The sequence below is a fragment of the Silene latifolia genome, chromosome 7 (genome assembly GCF_048544455.1).
Source record: "Silene latifolia isolate original U9 population chromosome 7, ASM4854445v1, whole genome shotgun sequence".
Lineage (NCBI taxonomy): Eukaryota > Viridiplantae > Streptophyta > Magnoliopsida > Caryophyllales > Caryophyllaceae > Silene > Silene latifolia.
In genome coordinates, this window is record NC_133532.1 from 42,522,014 (window position 1) to 42,537,022 (window position 15,009).

Genomic DNA, 15,009 nt, shown 5'->3' on the forward strand with positions numbered 1-15,009 from the left:
AGTCTAGCCATAGATTTTTCAAACTTCAAATTGATTGTGTTAATGTGAGCACTAAGTTGAGCACCCAATTGAGTAACGGAGTCCACTTCATGCTTTCCTCCTCTAGTAGCCTTGCGAGGTCTACTATATTGTGAGCTATGGACCGCCATTTCCTCAATTTTGTTCCATGTTTGATTGTCATCAACTTCGGTGAACATTCCATTTGATCCCATATTGAGAATGTTCCTTGAATCTTCATATAAACCGTTCCAAAATTGTTGTACCAATCAAGAACCATTCGCTAAGTCCATGGTGAGGACATGAGCGACAAATTCCCTTGAACCGCTCCCAAGCTTCATACAAAGATTCTTCATCCCTTTGCTTAAAACCCGTAATTTGAGCTCTTAGCATGTTAGTATTTTCCGGTGGGTAGAATTTATTGTAGAAAGCTAGAGCCAACTTCTTCCAAGAATCAATTCCGAGAGTGGCCTTATCAAGGCCCTTCAACCATTGTTTCGCGGTGCCAATTAGAGAAAAAGGAAATAAGACCCATCGAATTTGGTCTTGAGTTACACCGGTTTGAGAAATCGCATCACAATAGTCACAAAAGGTTTCCATATGAGAATGAGGGTCTTCACTAGGCATCCCCCCAAATTGGCTCCTTTCGACTAATTGGATAAAAGCGGATTTGGCAATAAAATTTCCGGTTAGATGTTGTGGTGTGGGAGTACCATTGGGTAGGTTCTCCTCGGTGGGTACGGAATGTGATGAAAACTTAGGCATTGTAGGTTGATTTTGTGTGGTATTTTGTAATGGGTTCTCCTCACCTTCTCTTGCAAAAGGGTTGATGAACTTAATAGTTGGTTGAATATCTACAACCTCACTAATACCTCTCAAATTCCTCCTAGCAAGTCTTCTATTGGTTGTCAAAGTTCTTTCAATTTCACGATCAAAAGGTAACAAATCACCTTGTGACCTTCTAGACATGCAAAATATCAAACAACTTGAAAACAATTAGAACAAACCTTGAGGAGTTTTAATTCCCCAAGGCAAAGAAAGACACAACTAATAACAATATAAGAAAATCTAAATCAAGCTAACACCGTCCCTGGCAACGGCGCCATTTTTGGTGTGAACGCGAGAATGGTATGATATGTTGTCGTTGGGTCACGTCCAATCAAAACACAATTTATAGCTTCACAAACAACTCTACAATTTGTAAAGAGGCAAGTAAAGGTCGGATCCCAAGGGACGGGAATTGAGATGAGATTTCTATTGAAACTAGTGGTGTCTTAGGGGTGTCACAATTTGTGTTGATGTAGAAGGTCACTAAACTAAATAGCAATGAAAGTAAACAAGCAAGATGAATTAAAAGAGTTGTAAACAATTGATAAAAAGCACTAGGGTGTCATGGGGTCATAGGGGAATCATGGGAATTGATCATACAAACATGTTCTCAAATTATAAGCAAGCAATTATTGTTGTGATGGATTGAGTTGGGTTATATCTTACAATCCTAGGAAAGTTTGGGTCCCGGAGCCGAATCGATTAGATTGTACAACACCTACAAGTCGACTTAATCTTCCCTACTCAACAACATGCATGGTCTAATGAGACTCGAGTTGGTTTATGTCTTACAAGTCTCATTGAAAAGATAGGTGATGGGTAAAAAATGCAAGGATTCATAGGCTCGCATTTCATCAAACATAACATGTGCATGAGTTGAGATCAAAACAAGCAAGCAAATAAACCATGAAAGCATATTAATTTAAGCATGAATCATTCCCCATGTTGGTTTCCCCTAATTACCCATTAACCCTAGCTAATGATTCCAATAATAAAGCAAAGATAAAAGAATTGAAGTACTTGGTGCTTGATTGAGAGGTTGTCAATCTCCCAATAATAACCCAAATAATCTTCAATTACCCAAAATAAAGGATGAACAAAAGAGAGATTAAGGAAATAAAACTTGTATTAAAACTTGATTAATTGTTGATTACAAAACTAAAGAGAGATTTGATTGATATTAACTACTCTAAGAATTGATAAGAAGAACATGCTCTTCTAATTAGACTAATGTGGTATTTATAGTGGAAATTAGGTGGATGCATTAGGGTTAACTAAGGGCTAAACTAGTAATTACACTTTTTAGATTGAGCAGGGAGACGCCGGTATTTTTTGAAGGAAGGGCTTCTTTCTTTGTAGCTTGAAGGAACGAAATTTCGCTGTGCTGGAATCAGTGCGTATTGGAGTCAGGACGGGCGGATTGTAGCACGGGAAGACGGGCGTCTTCAGGGGAATCCGGGCGGATTCTGTGGCTGCTGTCCGGGCGTCTTTGAAGGAGGACGCACGAATTGTGCTTGTGGAGGACGGGCGGATTCAGGACAATCCGCTCGGATTGTAGCTCAGCATTGTTTATTCTTCTTTTCTTCTCTTTTCTTCATAAAATCCTTGGGGATTTCCTCGGGGATGCAAGGATCCTTTCTCGTCATTTGCCCAACTACTATAATATGTACAAAGGCCGTCTAATCTTGTCTCTCCTTGATGCTTGGTCATTGAATTCAATCAATTTAGTCTCGTTTTGCCATGAAAATGCAAGATTCTTACTCCTTTCCTACCAAAGGATCAAAATCTCAAAGAATATGCAAAACAAAGAACTAAAGACAATAAATGACCCAAATATGCACTAAAAAGCATGGGAACAAGGCTAATTCGGGGGCTAAATATGCGTTAATTATGGTCACATCAGATGGTGAGCAGATTAAGACAGGTAATGCAGATGTTTAGCTTTGGGAGAGTCATAGGGAGTCATCACTTCGAGTCTAGCTTCCGCTGTTATGAGTTTAGCTGTCTTTGATTTCAGTTGTATTGAGTTCTTACATTTTTTTTTATTTTGAGCTGGTCTAAGATTATGTAATCGTTAAACTCTTTATACTTTAATAAAATTATTTTGGATTGTTGCTTTTGATATACTAACCTCGGGCAACCGAGATGGTAACAGCCTCTCATGCTAGGGTAGTCCTTGGTAAGGTACCTTGGTATGAGGGGGTGTTACAAAGTGGTATAAGAGCCGACGATTCCGGCACCTAAAACCAATGAACCCAATGAATTTAGGGAGTCTAAATAAAATGAACCCGGGGTGAGTTATTTGGAGCTACCGCAAGGACTTGGGAGACGTCCCGGAGTCGCACTATGCTCCTCACAAACTCAAGCCGGTCACAGGGGGAACTGTGTTGTGTGTTTATTTGATTCATGCGTGTAGTGTGTCGAAATTGAATGCTTGGAACATGTGGTAGAAGGTGTAATGTATGAAAATCTGTGAAGAACATTGTGAAAGTGGTAGAAAGGCATGATGAAATTGATGTGTGAAATCAGTTGAAACGGTTTTGGCTTGAAAGGTATTGGCATGTTACGTGTTTACTATGTGGCTTTCAGGTTTATGACGTAATATGCTTAACTTTGGGTAGCGAGGCATAATACATAGAATTGCATGTTTAAGTTTGTTGTCGTAAGTTTATGTGTGTTTAATGTACGTGTGGATATGATGAAAGTTCACCTATGTACTGGTTTTTAGGAGTATTAAGTTGTTATTGTTTGCTTTATTCGTGTTCACGTCGTTTTGTTTAGAAAATTTGATTAGTATGAAGATCGTTTACGAAATGGTTGTCTTAAAACAATCATAAGTCTAGTTCTAGAAATGATATTGCTGTGATTCTAAGTTGAGGTGATAGTTTGTCTTCTTACGATTCTAACGATAGGTCACACGCCCAAAATGACCAAGTAATGAGTGAGATATGACTATTTTACGAAAACTGGACGGTGTTGAGAACTGTGCCGATACTCGACCGAGTAGTCCCTACTCGGCCGAGTATCTTTCATACTCGACCGAGTATTCCATATTCGGCCGAGTAATATCTCTGTGATAATCCTGTTTAGCTTTTGGAGTCCTGAACTCGACCGAGTAGTCTCATACTCGACCGAGTACCCTGTACTCGGCCTAGTATGCCACGTACTCGACCGAGTACCTCAGTGGGCGGCCATTTTGAGTCGGTGGCTATGTTTTTACCTTAAATTTTAATCGAAGGCTATGTTCTTACTTTTGTTTTGAGTCGGTGGTTATGTTCTTACATTGTTTTGAGTCGTAGCATATGTACACATGTATGTTTTGGGTCTTAAAGCGTTCTTTTATATATGTGACGGTCTGGATACGTAAGTTACCAAAGGCTATGACAAGGAGAATTCCGGCTTGTGAAGGACATGTGTTGGGTAAGGAATACATGTGTTAATATGGTTCTGAGGGATAGTGGAAAAAGGAAAGAGAGGAATGATGAGTTAATCAAGGTAAGGAACATGTTGGTGAGATATGGTGAGTGATATAGTCGTGTGTTGAGTAATATAAAAGTCAGTGTTTATGGGCAAGAGTGATAAGTGTAAAGAAATGTCAGGATGAAAGATCGAGATGAGGGATGCGAATAGTGGCAAATTGGGATGTGTAAGGATTTATGGAGGGAGACGGTTAGGATTGTGTTGCTTAAGGATATATGTAATGAAAAGTTGCTTTAGAGGGATGAAGTAGAGGGGTATATAGTGAACGTAGATGGAGTTATGTCGCGATGTGGATTTGTAGATAGTGACTGAGTTTGGGAATTTGGAATATCAAGGGGTGAGCCTAGTGTGTAATTTTTTGGGAAATTAACGGTATGAGGTAAATTTTTTGTTTTCTAGAGATACGAAAAAGAGATACGACTAATTAAAGAGTAACTGTTAGTGTGTGGACTTGATGGTGACAAGGGTGAGTGAGAAGCCAGATGAGAGAGGATAAATGATAAGAAGAATGATAAGATATTGATATGAATTAATGAAACTAGAGTTGTGGAGCTATGGGAAATAAACAAATTACTAAAGAGTTAGGTAGAAAGAGAAAGGAGATGAATTATTAATTGGTATTATTGAGTAAAAAGGGGGAAAGAGGGATGGAAGTAAGTTGAGATAACGTTGACCGGAGTTAAGGATCATGAAGGTAGGAAATTATGGAAATTTACGATAGCCTCACTAGAGGGTGTGAGTTAATGGTTATATAGGAGAGCAGGACGACATCTTAGCCGTGAGTTTCGAGGTATTAAGGGAATAAGAAGCTTGTAGAGTCTTTGCACGATCTGAGATTTTGGTAGAGAGTTAGGTAACGATATGATAAAGGATAGAATTGGGAATAATGTTGAGGTATGTTTTGTTGATGGATTGGATGTTCGTTATTTGGGATGATAACCAAAGAGAGGAAACAGATTGTTATATTAATAAGTGATAGTAAGAGAGTAGTCACATGAAGGATGTTACTTTAGGGAAGTTAGTTGTTATAATGAGGTTGTTTTTGTGGAGGTGATTAGTATGTTTGGTTGTGAGGGAGTATAAGATGTGGATATATGAGGTGTTCGCTGGAAGTTGGGTACTGATGTTATGGCTACATTTGCCGGAGGGGTGATAATTGTGTGTATGAGAGGATATGTTATGAAGGGCACCTGAGTTAAGTCCGGATGAGAGGTATTCATTGTCAAGTGGTAACTTACGTGAACAGGATTGGCTACTTAAATTCGATTATGGGTCAATGAGGTGTGTAAAACTTTATGTGAGGTCTTGGCCTCACGAGTAATGGTATGGCGTGATAGTTACGAGTCTTTATATGTGTGTTCTGCGTCATATGTTATACTTATATATATATGTATGATATCTGTAAGTAATGGTGTGAGGTTCCGGCCTCAAGAGTCATGGTATGGATAATATCCATAAGGTTGGTATTTGTGATCTTTGTCTAATATGATGTGTCGTGATCTGGTAGAGCAATTTTAGGAAAGTCTTGTGGTCAAGGAAGTTGTGCTGAGTCAGTGTTATGAGATTGTAAAAGTTATGATGGCTATTAATATGGTTGTTGTGCACTGTGCACGGTAGTTCGTGTTGTGTTTCGTGTTGCCATAGATCGTTGTTTGTTTACTGCTAGTTCTTGTCAGTGTCGGTTGGGGCATATAAACCCTTGTTTTATTTCCCGATGTTTCTTGCCAGTGTCGTTATGGGTATGGTTCTGTTGGTTTTTATAGTGTATGATAGGAAAGAGAGTTGGGTATGGTTCTGTTGTTGTCATGGTATAGTAATAAACTGTTAATGGGACACAGTGGTGAGAGGTTGTTGGAGTACTTTTGATTTTGTTTTAGATGAGGCATTGGTGGACATAGTGGTGACAAGAGAATTATGGAGCATGTGTGGTATTGAACTGAAAGTGCATGTGGTTTCGCACCTTCTATTGGGGCAGTGAGTACGGAGTTTTGGAACTTAGTGTCATGTCAAGTTAAGGGTGAGTTTTGTGGTAATAAAAGAGATAAACTTGAGAAGCTAATGTAAGTATGTGTAACACTTGAGGATTGTGAGATAAGATTATGGAGATGAGTGTATACGTATATAGAAGTATGTCATGTTGTGGTAATGTAGAAGAGATGGAGTAGTGGTTATACTGATGATTTTATGATATATGTTATGGGAGTACCGAATAATTGAGGCACGAGAACTGTTAAATAAAGAGAGTCCTGGATATAGGAATGGTTGTAGGTGTTGAGGTTATAGTGGGTTATCGTTGTCATGCGGTAGTAATGAGGATTATGGGAGGTATAGCAAAGGACCTAGTATTAGTGAGTTACGAGGACATAACATTTATCTTAAGAGGAGTAGGATGCGACAAGAGAGTTTGATGGTCATACAGGTTGCAATTGGAAGTTTGAGTGTTGGTATAAAATAAGGATGGATTTGTGTGATGGTCGATTTTATTACAGGTAATGGCAGTGCTCGTAGTAGTATGATGTTTAGGAGTGTGAGTAACGGATTATGTGTGAGGATGTTTAGGTGTGTGAGTAAACTTCGAGGACGAAGTTCGTTTTAAGGATGGTAAAATGTAACTTTCCGTTTTGATGGTTGATCTTATTTTGTGGATTGTCTTGGCATTGAGTTGCTAGTTAGTGTTAGGTGTTCATGTTTTATAGGTTAGGTTGGAACTTCGGGGACGAAGTTCTTTTTAAGGGGGGAAGACTGTAATACTACGGATTTTATAGGCTGGTACTCGACCGAGTATGGCCTACTCGGTCGAGTAGTGTGTGTCGTGGATCTGTTTGGCTACTGTCGAGGAACACTTGGCCGAGTATGATGAATACTCGATCGAGTATCCGGTCTGGCGAGTAATATTTGAGCGGTTTGATTCGGGAGTAATTAGAGATTATATAATTCGATAATCAGTTTCTAAAACACCATTTACAAACCTAATCAAACCTACGACGCTCTAATCACTCCCAATCTCTCCTCTGTGTATGTATGGACAATCTTAGCAATCGCATTCAATCCTTTATCCTTTCGTCGGTAAGTCTTTATTCCCATTTTTGTTGATGATTAATTTTAGGGTTTGCCTTTAATCATGAATTGGGGGAAATGGGGTTTTGCAGTTAGTGATTGGAATTATGTGATTGTTTTTGTAGGTGATGATGTGGTATTTGTTATGCATTTGTATGATTGATTGCAGCGTATGCGGATTGCGAAAAGGTAGGGTTTCCCTACTCAGTTACTGTTAATTGATTTAAGATTGTGTTTGTGTTGTAACTGTTGTTATCTGCTGATCATCGGAGTATTGGTGTTATGGTGACGGTGGTGATGTGGTTGTGTTGTGACGGTTGTGGTGTTGTGACAGCTGTGATGCTGTGGTGTTGGGTTGGTTGTGGTGGAGTCACTTGCGGGAGTGGCTTCACACCCTAGTTCGCCCCCCGTGGAACCCGTCGCAGGAGGGGATGTGCACATTAAGGTACAGGGTTGTCGCTCGTTGATGAGCGGGACTTAGGTGGGGATGGGCTGCGGTCCCCCTCGGCGGAGTGGATTACCTGTTGTGATGGGTAATCCGGCAGGGCTACACACTTCGGTGTGTAGTCAGTTACTGTGGAGGATGATTAGCCGATTACATTGTTTGTTTGTCTTACCTTGATTGAATGGTACTGACCCCATGTTGTTGTTTTGTAAAACCTGCGGTGATCCATTTGGGGATGGTGAGCAGATTAAGACAGGTATTGCAGATGTTTAGCTATGGGAGAGTCATGGGGAGTCATCACTTCAAGTCTAGCTTCCGCTGTTACGAGTTTAGCTGTCTTTGATTTCAGTTGTATTGAGTTCCTTACATTTTTTTTTATTTTGAGTTGGTCTGAGATTATGTAATCGTTAAACTCTTTATACTTTAATAAAGTTATTTTGGATTGTTGCTTTTGATATACTAACCTCGGGCAACCGAGATGGTAACAACCTCTCATGCTAGGGTAGTCCTTGGTAAGGTACCTTGGTATGAGGGGGTGTTACACCAACTTTCTTTTCACTTTATCTTTTCTTTCATAATCAAATGAAACTGAAATAGCAATTTCGTCTAACCAAACTCACAATGACACAACCAAAGCATATCCCAAATGAGCACCCTAACACCAATGACATAGCTACTAGCTTAACAAGGTAGGCAAGTATAGAATGTAGCTAGATAAGTTGTAAACATGTGTAAGAAGGGGCTAGAATTGGGCAACATAGTCAATGTGAATGGCTTCGAATGCATAACATATTATGAAAGTAATGCTTACAAAGAGATGAAATCAAAACCATACTTGTGCATTATTGATGTAACACATACCATAAGGAGACCTACACTCACCTAAGTGAGACCAGATATAGATGTATCGGTCCAAGAAGGCTCTACCTTACCATTTTGTGGCTTGCCAAAAGTCAAGATCAAGCCTATTTGGTTCAAATTCCATCTTCCACCTACTTTGTCAAGACATCCTCATGAATGCAATTATCCCATTAATAGTAAAGAATCATTAGCTATTAAGCTATCATTGGGACATTCAAGAGGGCATAAACACATATACCATGACAAAAGGTAGGCCAAGCAAAGCATAAGAAGCAAAAACAACACAATTCTCAAAAAATATTCAGAACTTTCTACAACGCAAGCTAACTAAAATGCAAATGCAATCTCCCCCCCAAGCTAAATATAACATTGTCTTCACTGTGCCAACATATAAAGCATCCAAGCTAACCGTAAAAATTGCTCAAAGCACATAAACAAGTAAGACAAGAGGCTATATCTAATGGGATGCAGGAAAAATAACTAAAGTGAAAAGGAAAACATACTTACTAAACTAGCTAACCTCCCCCAAGCTAGTATATATATGGGGGATCCTTCCAATCATCATCACATCAAGAAAAGGGCCAACAGCTATAGCCCGACTTTTCACTTGGTGCTTGATCTCCACCGGATCCCGATGCACCATCACCTTGAGAACTTCCACCTTGGTCCCCAACTTGAAAAGGATTGATATACCCATAAATATCTCTTCCACTAGTAGCCTCTCCTCCATAGCCACCATGCATAACCATCATAGCCTCCATATACACCATAACGTCCGCATATGGCCTCCACTCCATAATCTGAACCAAAATAATCCGGATCGGGCTCATAAGTATCTGCATCAGAACCAGAAAAAGACGGAAACCCGCCCTTGGGCTAAGGATAGAATGAGGGGTGAGGGCCCTCGGATGGAATAACTCATTGTCTATCAAAGTGATCATAAATGGGGTGCAAGGCAAGTCTTTGGCCATTTTGCATGGTGTTCATGTTAAGGCTTAAGTCACGCATCATATCCATCAATTCATTGTTAGAGGTGAAAGGAGGAGCAGTATAGGATTGGCCTCTTTCTTGTCGCACAAGAGTAGGTGCATTAGGTGTGTCCGCACCTAAAGGTAAGAGATAAGTGGGTCTTTTAAACGGGGCACCCCGCGCTAAGATTTAGTGTGGACAATAGCTGTTAATTTAGAAATTTCACCCAGAAAACTAATTGAGTCATTCCTACCAATTTTCCAAATCATATTAGGGTGAGAATTTCTAAACCAATTCAAAAAGATAGAAAATATTCATAATCTAGTCCATCACCCGCCTCCCCCGTTGAACCCAAAGGTTGCAAATGGGTAGTCTCTTGGTTAAACTGGCATACCTTTGTAGAAATCCTAGCCACCAACCCACCCAACACAATAGAGCTAGTGGATGGGTTACATTGTTTAGTCAAATGAACCGCAAAGTGGTAGGGGAGATTGATTCTCATTTCTCATCACCATCAACATTTAGAAATGCACCCAATATTTCCACCTCCAATATCCTCACCGAGTGAGGCTCATTCCTACCCAAGAAGGTCCAACCCATGAATCGTTGCCATATACGAATGGCGGGGTAGTGAATGTATTGGTGAAGTACATGATTCCAATCTTTAAAAGGGAGATGAGAAATAGCATTCCAAGTATTTCTTGGGTTATAATGTTCGGGTGACTCGATATGCAAGCCCTCATGTTTCAAGCTAAATATCTCCGCAAAAGCGCCAAGAGTCACCCTATAATCTTCATTAACAACCGGAAACTAACACCAAAAACAAAATCCTTCTTTTTTTACTTATGAAATTCAAATAAGCTCAAGAACTCAAGAGTGAGTTTGGGGAAGGCCTTATAGTTCATTGTGTATGCAAGTTTCATATCTAGACCTACAAACAATGATTTAACATGTTTATCTAGATCAATACTCTTTAAAGAAGCATGATTAAATAATTTAGTATCTTTCATACCCTTGCTTCTTAGAGACACCCAATTTTACCATTGTCTCTTGGTAGTGAAGATGACTTGTGTGAAAGATGGATCATGTCATTCCAGTGTTTCTTGCATTTAGACATCGTCTGCATCATGGGATGCTTCCGCTTCACTCCTCCTTCTCTTTGAAGAACCTAGCTTGCTTCCCTTTTTAGGTGCCATTGAATTTCTGAAATTTTAGACAAGAATTTCAACTCAAAACAAGCATATAATCATCCAAATCAAGCATAATAGAACAAATTAGTGAACTAACTTAGCCTACAAATAATAATATAACACAATAAAACCAATTTCTAGCATAAATGAATAACAAATCAAAAACCCCCAAATTGAGTTAGGGTTTGAGAAATTGGAATTAAAGGGGAATAAATGGATGAAATCAAAGAGAAATGAAGTAGAAACTTACTTATTGATGATTATTGATGAACAAACCTTGGATTCTTGATGTTGAAAGTGGTTTTTGGTGTGATTTGAGGTGAAAAATGAAGAAAAATAGAGAGGACAAGGATAAGAAGTACCGTCGTGGGAGTGTAGAACAAATGAGCAACTTTAGAGCATCCCATGTTTAAGAATAAACACCAAAAAATTACAAATCCACTTCCCCGATCAGGGACACCCCACCTCGATCGGGGTTGATCGTCCCTTCGCGTTTTGACTTTCTTACTTCGTATTGCTTATTCCTATTCCGTATTTGAAAGTTACGGCCCCGAACGACGTTCCTTGCATGGGGAAGCGTGCTATCCTTCCAAAAGGCATTATTCTCATTTTCAATCACCTACAAATCACATTTCAAAATACCAACTAGTCTAGAAATTATTCCTAATTTTACGAAAACATTAAATTGTTCAATAAATTAAAAACAAAAACAAATGAAAACACGGGTTGCCTCCTGATAACGCCGATTTTACGTCCCGCATGATGTAAGAAGTTTGAATGAGTTAAGCTTCCATAGGTAGAGGACTCAAGGAGATCTCCTATACAACTCCAACGATCACATTCTCATGATAAACCTTCAAACGATGGCCATTAGATTTGAATTTTTCTCCATTGGTGGTCATTACTTTAACGGAACCAAACTTGTTGACATTAGTAACGGTAAATGGACCGGACCACTTTTATCGTAGCTTTTCCGAAAATAGCTTGAAACGGGAATTGAGCAATAGTACCTTATCACCGATCTTGAATTCTTTATTTAAAATCTTTTTATCATGCCACCCTTTTGTCTTCTCCTTGTAAATACGGGAACTTTCATAGGCTTGTAAGCGGAATTCATCAAGGTCATTGAGTTGCAATAATCCTCTTTCTCCGCTTAACTTGGCATCCATATTAAGCTCCTTGTCCGCCCAATATGCCTTGTGCTCCATCTCGACCGGTAGATGACAAGCTTTTCCATAAACTAACCTATATGGTGAGGTACCAATATGTGTCTTGAACGCGGTACGGTAGGCCCATAAGGTGTCATCTAGCTTCATGCTCCAAAATTTCCTTGATTTGGCAATAACTTTCTCAACTATGGACTTGAGGTCACGGTTTGAAACTTCTACTTGGAAACTCGTTTATGGATGATAGGCCAAACCTCTTCTATGGGAAACCCCATACTTTATGCTAGCAATGCATCAAGTTGTTTCTCACCAAAGTGAGTACCATGATCACTAATGACCGCTCTAGGCACACCAAATCTTGGGAAGATGATCTTTTTTAACAAATTTATCATGGTTCGGGCATCATTGGTGGGAGTAGCTATTGACTCAATCCATTTAGAGACATAATCAACGACGACAATATGTAATGATTACCTCTAGATGTTTGAAATGAACCTTGGTAATCGATACCCCACACATCAAACACCTCCACTTCTGAGATACCATTCAAAGGCATCTCGTGCCTTCTTGAAATTGAGCCCATTATTTGGCAAGCATCTCATGCCATCACAAAATTCTTGGCATCTTGGAACATGGTAGGCCAATAGAAACCGGATTGCAATACCTTTGAAATGGTCTTGGATGGTCCATGATGACCACCATAAGGAGAAGAATGACATCCTTCAAGCACACCTTTCACATCCCAATGCGGGACACGTCTCCGAAATAGCCCATCAGAGCAATGTTTGAAAAATAAGGATCATCCAAAAGGAAGAACTTGGCATCATGTAAGAATTTCTTTCTTTGTTGATATGAAAGGTCGGGTGACAACTCCTTTACAACTAGAAAGCTGGCTATGTCGGCATACCATGGATTATGGGCCTCCAACATCATCACGGAGTCATCGGCGAAAGAATCATCAATAGGTATATCAGTATCTCCATCTTCATACTTCAATCGGAATAAGTGATCGGCAACAACATTTTCGGCCCCCTTCTTGTCACGAATCTCAAGATCAAATTCTTGCAAGAGCAATATACATCTTATAAGCCTTGGCTTGGCCTTTTGCTTGGCTAGAAGATACTTCAAAGCTGCATGATCGGTATGAACAATGACTTTGGACCCAATTATATAAGAGTGGAATTTGTCTAAGGCATAGACAATGACAAGTAGCTCTTTCTTTGTGGTGGCATAGTTGATTTGAGCCACATCCAAGGTTTTGCTAGCATAGTAGATAGCATGGAGTACCCTATCTTTCCTTTGTACTAGCACGACACCTACCGCATAGTTACTTGCATCACACATGAGTTTGAATGACAAGTTCCAATCTAGTTATTGGATGATAGGTGCGGAGATTAAAGCCTTCTTGATCCTATTAAAAGACTTAAAAAAATCATTAGTAAAAACAAATGGAGCATCTTTTAAAAGAAGCTCCGTAAAGGGTTTGACAATTTTAGAAAAATCTTTGATGAAACGGTGATAAAATCCCGCATAGCGTAAGAAACTCCTTGCACTTTTTACATTTACTGGTGGGGGTAGTTGTTCAATAAGTTGGACCTTAGCACAGTCCACTTCAATTCCTCTTTCAGAAATAATATGGCCAAGCACCACTCCTTCATTCACCATGAAGTGGCACTTTTCCCAATTCAAAACTAAGTCAACTTCTTCACAACGCTTCAAAAAGTTAGTCAAGTTAGCCAAGCATGCATCAAATGAAGAACCATAAACACTAAAATCATCCATAAACACCTCCATGATAGATTCAATGAAATCAGAAAAGATGCTTATTATGCAACGTTGGAAAGTAGAGGGGGCATTATAAAGACCAAAAGGCATCCTACGATAAGCAAATGTACCATAGGGACATGTAAATGTGGTCTTCTCTTTGTCATCCGGGTAAATGAGTATTTGAATGAACCAGGAATTACCATCTAAGTAGCAAAAGTACTTGTGACATGCCAACTTTTCCAACATTTGGTCAATAAAGGGTCATGGGTAATGGTCTGTCTTGGTGGCCAAATTTAACCTCCTATAGCCAATACACATACGTCATACCGTCACAATTCTAGTGGAAATGAGTTCATTTTTATCATTTTTTATTACGGTGGTTCCTCCTTTTTTAGGAACCACTTTAAACGGACTAACCCATTTAAAGTCGGAAATTGCATAAATGATTCTTGCATCCAACAATTTAATGACCTCCTTTTTAACCACTTCTGGCACGCTCGGATTTAATCGTCTTTGAGCTTGGACACATGGTTTATGATCTTCTTCAAGGTAAATTCTATGCATGCAAAAATCCGGGATTATGCTCTTCAAATCAACAAGTTTATAACCAATGGCTTTCTTGTGAGTTATTAAAACTTGAAACAAAGAAGATAATTGACTCTCACTCAACTGAGCACTAACTATGAACGGACATATTTTCGACTCATCTAGAAAAGCATACTTCAAATTAGAGGGGAGGGGTCTAAGTTCGGGTTTTTGTACCTTAAGGTCTTGAGGAGTAGAAACCAACCTACAAATTATGAGCTTTCCTCCAATGATAGCTCTTCTCCATCCAATTCAACCTCCAAAGCATCCACTTCCTCACATCTAATCTCATCATCACCTGCAAATGATTCCAATAAGAAGAGTGCCTCCAAGGGATCTGTAGTCAAAGATCGAGAAATAGAGTCTTCTATAACAACATCAACAATATCCAAAACGTCAATAGAATAACAAGACTCTTCAAGCACTGGACTCTTCATAGCACTATTCAAGTTATATGTGACCTTATCGTCACTAACTTTCAAGGTTAAATTACCATTATTAACATCAACTACCACACCCGCGGTATGTACAAAATGATTGGGATTTGTGCATCTTCGGCCATGTCAAGAACAATAAAATCAATCGGAATGAAAAATTTACCAACTTTAACCGGAACATCCTCCAAAACTCCCAAAGGGAATTTTATAGAACGGTCCGCCATTTG

General features: G+C 39.3%; 1 non-coding gene across 1 annotated transcript; it reads left to right on the plus strand.

The window, feature by feature from the left end:
- Positions 1 to 283: 283 nt before the first annotated feature.
- Positions 284 to 390, plus strand: LOC141593476 (small nucleolar RNA R71). Its single transcript, XR_012521556.1, has one exon. It is a non-coding gene; the product is annotated as a small nucleolar RNA R71 (small nucleolar RNA).
- Positions 391 to 15,009: the final 14,619 nt, after the last annotated feature.